The following is a 7,715-nucleotide window of genomic DNA, read 5'->3' as shown; positions in this document are numbered from 1 at the left end:
TGGCTCGCCTCGCCTCAGCTGTGGAAGACAAGATTGGAAGAAAAATTCATGTCGAACTGTTGGCAACACCAAGCACCATGGCCGCAGAAGTATGCAACTTACAACGGGGGGATAGTTGGATCACCCCGATCTATAATTTCCTTGCTCATGGCACCCTCCCAAATGATAAAGTCCAGGCTAAGCAAATTCGATACAAGTCTACCCGCTACCTGATCATCAATGATCAACTCTATAAGCGAGGTTTTAGCCTGCCATACTTAAGGTGTCTTACGCCTGCCGAGGCGGAAATCGTCCTTCGGGAAATACATGAGGGAGTCTGTGGAGATCATGCTGGATCTCGGTCCCTAGCACACAAGACTTTTCGCCAAGGATATTACTGGCCAACACTCCACCAGGATGCCATCAAAGTATCCCGCTCATGTGACAAATGTCAACGATATGCGGCTATTTCTCATTCCCCTCCAGAGCCTCTTACTCCTATGATCAGCCATTGGCCCTTCGCCCAGTGGGGACTTGATTTGATCGGCCCAATGCCGGCAGGGAAGGGCAAAGTCTGTTACGCAGTCGTTGCAGTGGACTACTTCACAAAGTGGGCCGAAGTAGAACCCTTGGCAACCATTACTGAGGCAAAGATAGAAGACTTCGTGTGGAAGAACATCCTTTGTAGATTCGGCATTCCCAATGCGATAGTCACTGACAATGGGCGACAGTTTGACAACAAGAAGTTCAGGTTGTTCTGCTCTAAGTTTAACATCAACTTATGCTTTGCCTCTCCAGCTCATCCCCAGTCTAATGGACAAGTTGAGGCCATCAACAAAATAATCAAGCGCACTTTGAAAACCAGCTTGGACAAAGCTAAAGGCTGTTGGCCAGAATTTGTACCCCAAGTTCTTTGGTCATATCGCACTTCATATCGGACTTCAACAGGAGAAACTCCATTCTCACTTGCCTTTGGCACAGAGGCGGTTGTCCCTGTTGAGCTCGAGCAAGCAACATTCCGAGTCCAGAACTACATTCAAAGTGAAAATGACAAACAACTCACCCTCAACTTGGATTTAGTCGAGGAACACAGAAACCAAGCTCACTTGAGGAATGTCGCCTACAAGCAGCGCATCTCCAACTATTATGACTCTAGGGTCAAGCCTCGTTCTTTCAAAATAGGAGACTGGGTCTTAAAGAAAAGATTACTCTGCGACAGAGTCCCGAGTGAAGGCACACTTAGTCCAAACTGGGATGGACCGTATGAAGTCATTGGCATCAGTCGCCCTGGCTCTTACACACTTAGAAGCTCCGATGGCAAGACCCTTGGCCATCCATGGAACGCTGATCACTTGAAGTACTACTACAAATAGACTCACGATGTACAAGTGTTGAGCTATAGCCGTTCGGCATCCTATGTAATGAAGGCCATTTGGCAATGAATTCAATAAAGAGGTAATTTAGCCAACTCAGCCCTCACTCTTTTACATTCATAGCAAGCGATGCCGGAACCCTTCTCAATCAGAAAGCAATCTGTCTCCCACAGTCACTACAAAACAAGCAAATGAAGACCGTGTCAAGCGCCAAAAAAAAAAAAAAAAAAAAAAAAACAACTTCATCCAAAAAGCTTCACCCGAAAAGCTTCACCTCCAAAGCTTCACCCACAAAGCTTCACCTAAAAAGCTTCACCCAACAAACTTCACCCGAAAAGCTTCACCTCCAAAGCTTCACCCACAAAGCTTCACCCAAAAAAAAAACTTCACCCGAAAAGCTTCACTTAAAAAAGCTTCACCTACAAAGCTTCACCATCAAAGCTTCACCTAGAAAGCTTCAACACTAAAGCTTCACCTACAAAGCTTCAACACAAAACCTTGCTCCAAATAAACAAATTTTGTTCACAAAACCCAAGATGCCCTTGAACTTGTACAAAAACACTTGGGTAAACATAAACATTTTTTGTTTTACACCCACAAGGGCCCAAAATTTTCCTTCTTATTTATTCACTTATATATGTTCCCAAACATATTATAATAGATCCAACAACAAGCCAAAGTCCCAAATTTCATAATGGACAAAAGTACAAGCAATTCATCAATAATGAAGGTGCTACAAAAATTGGAATCTGCCCCAAAATAGAAATCCAACCCAAGAGACTTTTTCTCTCTCTCCCTCTTCCGCCTCCTTTCATCTATCAAATTTCTGCAACCTCTGCTCTTCTCCAATGGAGCTGAATTTTGGACACCCTATAGTTCTTGAGCATATGAACAACTTTCAAGAAGGAACCATTTCTGTTTGAGCGACGGAAATTAAAGTGTTGAAGCTCCAAACATGATAGTCGGCTTCTTGCAGATTTCGAAGCTGTTGTGATGTTTCGAAGATCTGGAAATATTTAACCGTTAGTTCATCCTGAATTTTTGATATGTTATGAAAGAGTCGATGAGGAACAACTTCAATGAAGAAAGCATACCGATCTGAACAAGAGAAAATGGAGTTTCGAAGCTCACAACAAATCTGACGGGTTGACAGACAAATAATAACCAGTCATTCATCATACCTGAATTTCTTGAGTTATACAGCTCCGAGGGATCTCAAATTTGGATATGTTGTAGTTCACAAGCTGAGGAACAACTTCAATGAAGAAAGCATACCGATCTGAACAAGAGAAAATGGAGTTTCGAAGCTCACAACAAATCTGACGGGTTGACAGAAAAATAATAACCAGTCATTCATCATACCTGAGTTTCTTGAGTTATACAGCTCCGAGGGATCTCAAATTTGGATATGTTGTAGTTCACAAGCTGAGGAACAACTTCAATGAAGAAAGCATACCGATCTGAACAAGAGAAAATGGAGTTTCGAAGCTCACAACAAATCTGACGGGTTGACAGAAAAATAATAACCAGTCATTCATCATACCTGAGTTTCTTGAGTTATACAGCTCCGAGGGATCTCAAATTTGGATATGTTGTAGTTCACAAGCTGAGGAACAACTTCAATGAATAAAGCATACCGATCTGAACAAGAGAAAATGGAGTTTCGAAGCTCACAACAAATCTGACGGGTTGACAGAAAAATAATAACCAGTCATTCATCATACCTGAGTTTCTTGAGTTATACAGCTCCGAGGGATCTCAAATTTGGATATGTTGTAGTTCACAAGCTGAGGAACAACTTCAATGAAGAAAGCATGCTGATCTGAGCAAGAGAAAATAGAGTTTCCAAGCTCACAACAAATCTGACGGGTTGACAGACAAATGATAAACAGTCACTCATCATACCTGGATTTCTGGAGTTGTACTGCTCCGATGGCTCTCCAATTTGGATATGTTGTAGTTAAGGAATTAACGAACAACTTTCATGAAGACAACTTTGTGATTCGACCTACAGATGATGGTGTTATGTTGAAAAACAATTCCGGTTGTTAGGGGAAATGAAAAACAATTCCACCAAAGAAACATCATTATGATGTTTCATCATTATGGTGTTTTCATCATTATGATGTTTCATCATTATGGTGTTTTCATCATTATGATGCTTTCATCATTGTGATGCTTCCATCATTGTGATGCTTCCATTACGATGTTAATGCACCAACGGTTACACCTTCTGCAATTCCACTTATTCGGGCCTAGCAACCTTCATCAACAAAATCTATGAAGAAAAAGTCCGGGGCTACCACTTAGAAAACAAAAGAATGAAGTTTTGGTACTTACGACATGGACTATTAGCAAGACACCTCATTCGTCAACTCCCTCGACTAGAGACTTGGGGGACTCCCACCATATGCTACTACGCCTTGGTACTCAAAAGTTCGTGACTACTCAGTGACTTGGATTTTTCAAGTCTCCAACCGAGAAGTTTTCCTCACTCGGGAAATTAAGGGAACACTACCTCAAACTACATGCTTCACTCACAAAGCTTCAACAATACAGGTTTCAACAAAAGCAAAAATTCAAAGAACTTTATGAAGAAGGCTTTGGTGTATTTAACACAATATGTTGAAATGAAGCAAAGCTTATTTATTAATATTTTCGATAAGCCACAAATATGTACATATACATGAGTCAAAATAAACAAACAAAAGGGAGCCTTCACAAAGGTTGCTTAGGGGAAGTCTCAGCAGTCGGTAGAGCCCTAGAAAGAGAAAGCACCGGAGGGTGGTTATTCGGAGCCTCAGTACTTGACAAAACCCCAGAAGGAGGAGGCATTGGAGGTTCATCATTTGAAGCTTCATTACCAGGTACAGCCCCAGAGGACGAAGGCAATAAATGCCTTTGGAACAAACCCACAAACCGCTGATGATCAAGTAAAACCTTACCATCAGATTCCTTCATCTGGTCAAGCTTCCTCTTCATGTTTGTAGCATAGTCATGGGCGAGCCGGTGCAACTGCTTATTCTCATGCTTGAGCCCTCTAATCTCCTGTTTGAGACTCATCACTTCAGCAGCCAATGATTCAACTTGGCGGGTTCTAGCAAATAGGCGTTGGGCCATATTAGACACAGAACCTGCACACTGAACACTAAGAGCCAGAGAGTCCTTAACAGCCAACTCATCAGACCGTTTGGAAAGTAGTCTGTTATCTTTGGGAGTGAGAAGGTTCCTGGCCACCACTGCAGCGGTCATATCATTCTTCATCACAGAATCCCCAACGGTAAGAGGACCAGTAGGGGATATGAAGGATGGGCGCCATATATTGTCTGGAGAAGGCGTGGCTGTCTCTTCTCCAAGGTTCAAGTTAAAACGACGGTCGGAGGGTCCAGACATTTTCAAATGTGTTGAAGAAGGAAGAGGTCAGACAAATCAAGATCTTAGAAGTGCAAGAAATGAGCTTCTACTGGTAGAGATTCAAGTGTGCTGTGGAACTTAATGCCAGCCTCTATAAAAATCTGCACTCGACGGAGCTTCAGAAATCGAAGAGGCGTTTGCTTTCTCAAAAGCTGGGCTGCTCAGAGACCACGAGGGCCGATCTCAGAAATCGAAGAGGCGAATGCTTTCTCAAAAGCTGGGCTGCTCAGAGACCACGAGGGCCGATCTCAGAAATCGAAGAAGCACCTGCTTTTTCAGCCTCGTCAGCACCTGTCACATGCACACTCAGCTTTGCGGAAATTACGGGCAATCTGTCGAAGATTTCTGGTGAAGTAGAAAGCACGTGAATCTTACTGTTCAATCACCGCTCTCCATATGCACCATCAACTCCTCGGGTACCACATATAACTTTGTCAAAGATCTCTGACAAAGTTTAGGCACGAGAATTTCGAAGTTCCAGCTACCCTACTATTACCCATAAGGGTAAAGGAACAGCACCACTGCTTGACAACTGGAAAGTCCCTATGTGTGTCGACCTCCGTGTTTTGCGGCAAGACAGGTTGGCAAGAACGTCCAACCTTTACTCACATTCGAGAAAAGACTCCCAACATAATTACTTTCTCAAAAACCGGAGTAGCACCGCTTTCCGAATCTCGAGAGTCAGATCCTCGACGGGATTGCTTGTTCGAAAACCGAAGAGGCACAACTCTCAGAACTTCGAGAGCCAGATTTCCTTAGATAAAGCTTGTCTGTAATCTTCACACGTAATATCAGCTTTCCAGATACCACATACCACTTTTTCAAAGTGCTCTGACAAAATTAAAACACGTGAAGCTGGCAGCTCCCACTACATTGCTGTGACCAAGAAGGGTAAAGGAATAGCATTACTACTTGTTATTGGGAAATCCCTATATACATTGACCTCCCTCCTCAACGGACAGGCAAACCTGCAAAAATGCTCAACCCTTTCTCGCATTCGAAAAGGCACCCTCAACATAACCTCTCGAAATACTCAGCTTTATTTCCCCCCGATAATACCTCAGCAAATAAGCCACACCAAGAACAAGAGTATCTCATATCATCAGGGTCGAAAGCAAGAGTATCCCATATCATGCTTTCTCCCTGTCTTTGTCTTTGTCCTTGTCCACACCTGCAGGACAAGGAGAAAGAGAGCAGTCAGTCGGAACCTGAAATCAAACCTCCAATTTGGAACTGACTGCCTGGAGCCTTTGCCTGGTCGCTTACTTAGCATTGCTCTCGAGTACTCATCCTCAACTGCTGTCAAGGTCACGAATTCCACCGGCAAATACCTCATGACAGTTGATCAGATATTGGCTCTTTACACTGAAGCTGCCAAGCGTGAATGAGTCACTATGAAGGAATGTTCTGAAGGACCATTTAAATGCAAAGGTTGCACACCACTTCTGCCATGCAAAAGATTGAAGCAGAAGGTTCAACGGTGGGCTGAAACAGATCACTACAGCACGACACCTTTCCATACCACATTCATTATTCCGTCAACAGCAATAGTATCCCATATCATCAAGGTCGAACGTACTCTAGATTTGATGGACTTGTTTTGACCCTCAAATTTTTGAGTCGGCCTTATACTCTGAAGGGCACCAGAAAACCCTCCAGCACAGTTCAAGAATAAGCCTGTGGAAAGTTACTTCTTCAAAAGCAAAAGTATCTCATATCATCTCTTATCCATTTGCTTCTCCTTATCCTGGCAGTTGAATGAGAGACAAGGAGAATGAGAACAATCAACCGGAAGCCGAAGTCAAACCTCTGCTCCTGGGTTGCTTACTTGGAAGTTTGACTGCTTACCTTGTCTGTCACCTCTTTCGGCAGATCTCCTAGCTCGGCGACTTGGGGGACTCCTACTATAGGGTTTGTATCGCACTTGACCAAGCCCGAAACTACAAGTAAGCTTCAAGTGAAATTGATACATTACCTTGTGCGTCAACATCAGCTAAATACACCATTCCCGGATGGAGGAAAGGTACTTCCAGAGAAGGGCAGATGAAGATCAGACCACACTTCGGTACTTAGAAGTTTCGTGATTACTCAAGGGATTGGATCTTGCAAGTCCCCAACCGAGGAGTTTCCCTCACTCGGGAACTTAGGGGAGCACTGTTTGTACCATACTTGACCAATCCCGAAACTACTGAGCACCGGCCAACGCTATACTGTCAAGGACCCAGAAGAGTTCCCCTCCGACCAGGAGGCCAATCACTACTCGACACGTGTCAAGATTAGAAGCCAATCAGAGCGCAGCACGTGTCGACATCAAGAACCAATCACAACATGACACATGTCAATGTGACAAAGCTACAAGTTTTTCTATAAATAGGGGTCATTCCCCCACAATATTGCCTAATGCCATTTTGTGTTAAATCATTCACAAGAACTCACTAAATTGAGAGCTTGATCCTTTCTACTTGTGTAAGCCCTTCACTACTAATAAGAACTCCTCTACTCCGTGGACGTAGCCAATCTGGGTGAACCACGTACATCCTGTGTTTGCTTCTCTGTCTCTATTCATTTACGTACTTATCCTCACTAGTGACTGAAGCAACCAAGCAACCAAGCGAAGGTCACAAAACCTGACACTTTCTGTTGTACCAAAGTCTTCGCTGATTTTGTGCATCAACACATTTCATTAAAGGAGAAACAAAAAACCAGTCCACTTACCTATATGCATTTCCCCATTCAATTAAACAAAAAAGAAAACAAAAATAGATACGATCCTTATAGCTAATTGGCTTGGGCAGTAGTTGCTTTATGTAGGCCTCCAAACATATACACAAACATATCCTTCACTATTTTTCTCAAATTCATATGAGTTCCCCTCCTTTCAGTTGAGATTAAAAAAATAATAAAAAAGAAACTATGTCTCTGTTTCTCATACGTGGAGAAACTGCACTT

The 7,715-nt window shown here is 43.0% G+C and overlaps 1 long non-coding RNA gene across 2 annotated transcripts; it reads right to left on the bottom strand.

The window, feature by feature from the left end:
* Positions 1-2,010: 2,010 nt before the first annotated feature.
* LOC139192960 (uncharacterized) lies at positions 2,011-3,503 on the bottom strand. 2 transcript variants are annotated; one of them, XR_011577550.1, is made up of 6 exons: positions 3,258-3,503; positions 3,077-3,174; positions 2,896-2,993; positions 2,715-2,812; positions 2,534-2,631; positions 2,011-2,358 (listed from the first exon to the last, which is right to left on the bottom strand). It is a non-coding gene; the product is annotated as an uncharacterized lncRNA (long non-coding RNA). The 2 variants fall into 2 exon arrangements; XR_011577549.1 differs by lacking the exon at positions 2,896-2,993 and having other exon boundaries at positions 3,258-3,479.
* Between the last annotated feature and the right edge of the window lie 4,212 nt (positions 3,504-7,715).

The sequence above is a fragment of the Malus domestica genome, chromosome 16 (genome assembly GCF_042453785.1).
Source record: "Malus domestica chromosome 16, GDT2T_hap1".
In the NCBI taxonomy this organism is placed as follows: Eukaryota; Viridiplantae; Streptophyta; class Magnoliopsida; order Rosales; family Rosaceae; genus Malus; species Malus domestica.
The sequence above is the reverse complement of the archived record's forward strand: the minus strand, read 5'-3'. Positions and strand labels throughout refer to the sequence as shown.